We start from the raw sequence: 2,868 nt of genomic DNA, 5'->3' as shown, positions 1-2,868 counted from the left end.
AAGTCGATGTGAGACGTTGAAGCTGGGACCAACAAGCTCTCAGGGGTAGGATGTTGGCTAAGGAAAATTTGATCACCTGGGGCAGGGAGATGGTGGTGTGCTATAGTTCAGTTCACAGGAGCCCCTCTGCTAGGCTTGGACCACGAACCTAGAAGGACATCCATTGGTGCCTCATTAAAGGGCAAAGGGGTTCAGATAAGGAAGCCCCAGGCTGAAGCATTTCAGTCAAGAGATTTGTCTTGACCTGCACAGAGGACAGCTCCAGGCCAAGGACCTCTGCGGCCCTCTTTACCTCCATAGCATAAGCTCCTTCCTCCATAGCGACAGTAGGTGGAGAGAGCATGCCAGCATCTGGAGAGGTGTCCAGTCCACTGGCCACCACAAGCTCCTCGTACCAGTGCCAAATCCTCACCAGGCCATGGAAACATAGCCCAGCTCCAGGTACCACAAGCAAACCAGGAGGGGGTCTGTCACAGACATCTGTCTGTAACAGGATTCACAGGGTTTAAACCCCACGGGTTTTAGGGGACATCCCTAACGCACCCTGGGAGCGTAGCATAAAAAATGTTTGACAAAAAGTTGAACAAGGTAGTCCAAATAACGATTGGAGTAGCTCTCTCCGGATCTGTGCTGATGGCGTGGAAGAATATAACTAATGTCTGCTCACTGAGGTGGTGCCTATATGGACACCACATACGTCACTTTCAGTGAAGACAGCACCGATAAGAAGCCGATGGATGCCCCTTACCGGCGCGCAGAGGCACTGCTCAAGATTTTGCCAGCTCCAGCGCCAGTCTGATGCCTGGGAAATATTCTAAGGTAAGGAATCTGTGACTATAAGTCACTATTAGATAGCTTTATATTAATGCATTATAATTCATTGTAAATAAATAAATATAAATGTTTTCAGGGCTTTGTTAAACGAGATAAAGAGTACTGCCTAAAGAGAGGAAGGAGAACCAGACACCATCAAAAAATCTCTTGCTGAATGCTCTGGTACATACTTTCAGTATTTGAAGATAGTACAATTGTTCGGATCATAGGTTTCTGGACAGACTGCAATATGGGAACTCATTTGCCATAAAATTGTTGTGAGTTGCAGATAAATTCTGATGAGTAGCGAGGAATATAGAATTTCCATAATCAATGGTGGATACAATTAAGTGTGTTGACCACAGGAACACTAAGATCAAATAAAGGTAAAATGCTTTGCAGCATTTTCAAGTTAAAAAAACCAAACTAAACATATCTTGCATGTATTTGTAACTTGGGTCACGAGATCCAAGCTAAAAACAATACAAATGGCCAGATTGCAAACCAGTACCCACAAGCAACAACGTTACTGAAGGTAAGGAACTATTTCTTCTGACACGTACTTCAGATTTCATATAATTAGAATATATGTTCTAGAAGTATCTCTCAAAGGTGGAGAGTCCAGGAGTGGGCTTAGACCAGAAAGTCATGCAGGGCCGAGCGGGCAAATTGACTCTTCCCACTGGACCTGTCAAAGTAGTAGTGTTTCCCGATTATTTGTATTGATCGGCACATTGCAGCCTGACAGATGTCAAAAACTGGTACCCAAAAACTGGTACCCCCTCACTTCAACATTATCATAGCAGCCTTTGCTCTGGTGGAACGAGCCCACAGGCCTTCACATGGTTGCTTTCTTGCCAAGAGCCGGATGGACGTGGCTCTTCTCGGCTCCCGGTCCGCGCTGCTCTTCTGAGCCTCCAGCTGCGGCCGACCCGCGTTTCGACTGCCGTGAAGCACACCATCAGCGGGCTGAACATGAGGGGCACAAACTGAGCATTTTTCAGCCACTGCTGAACTGTCCCTGCGATCAGGAGAGTTGCGGATAGACCCCGGCACTCGCCAAGATGACGCTGACCACCCGACCCAACGTGTGGCGAGGATCCTAGGTTGCCTGTAAGGGGATCAGGGAGTCTGGGGAATGCCTCGCCGCTTCCAGTGAAGCAAAGTCTGTGCATACCGAGCAGCAACACCCGCAGCAACAACCAGTACGGGGCCATGAAGGCGCAGCCACGGACGGGGATCGGCGATCGCAGCTGCTGCCATGAGAGCCTTGTGGCCGGCGCTGAGGCGCATCTGGTGCCGAGGAGCACGGGGCTCCCTCCATGGAGCCCGGGCCCGAGGTCCCACCTGAGCCGGACGTTAACACCGCCTGAGGCCCACCTTCTGCTACTTTCACTTCCAGCTGTCTCGCCCTCAGCACAGGGATGCCAAATAACTATGAGGCGATATGAGGACGCTTCATCTTACAGCCACTCTGCTGCTGTTGCCTTGCCATATTACCAGGTACAGGGGTGCAGTTTCGGGGAGAATCTCGACACTACAGCGTGACGCCCCCGGGCTTTTCTTTGCTGTCTTAACCTGGGGGGGCGTGCCTTCCTGGACTGCGTCTCTGGCACCCACGCAGACTTCTACAGACATTTGGCGTGCAGCCTGAGGGGCACTGCTGCCCTTGCGACCCAGAGACTGTGCCTTTGAACATCCTCGGCGACTCTGCTGCCCATTGGCCCCTGAGCGTTTCCCGATCTAATTGACTCATTTTGGTGGTCCCCTAATCCCGTTCCCTCCTTGCTCCTGTGGCTGACCCCTCTGCTCTACTCCTTTATTCATGGACTTCTTTACTTTATTTTCTTTTGTCCTGACCGCCATTTTGCTGCTGCTCTCGGCTGCTTCTTTCTCCTGACCCTGGCCCACCATCTTGTTCGTTCCCACTGCCTTTACCCTTCTCCATCGTTTCCCCCTTGACAATCCTCAAATGTTTCTGATTTGCATTTTTTCCATACCCCAGTATCCCACTCACCCTCCCTACTCCCACCCAATTCTACTATTTGTATATAC

Source organism: Lissotriton vulgaris, chromosome 10 (genome assembly GCF_964263255.1).
Source record: "Lissotriton vulgaris chromosome 10, aLisVul1.2, whole genome shotgun sequence".
Lineage (NCBI taxonomy): Eukaryota > Metazoa > Chordata > Amphibia > Caudata > Salamandridae > Lissotriton > Lissotriton vulgaris.
This window is presented reverse-complemented; position numbering follows the sequence as displayed.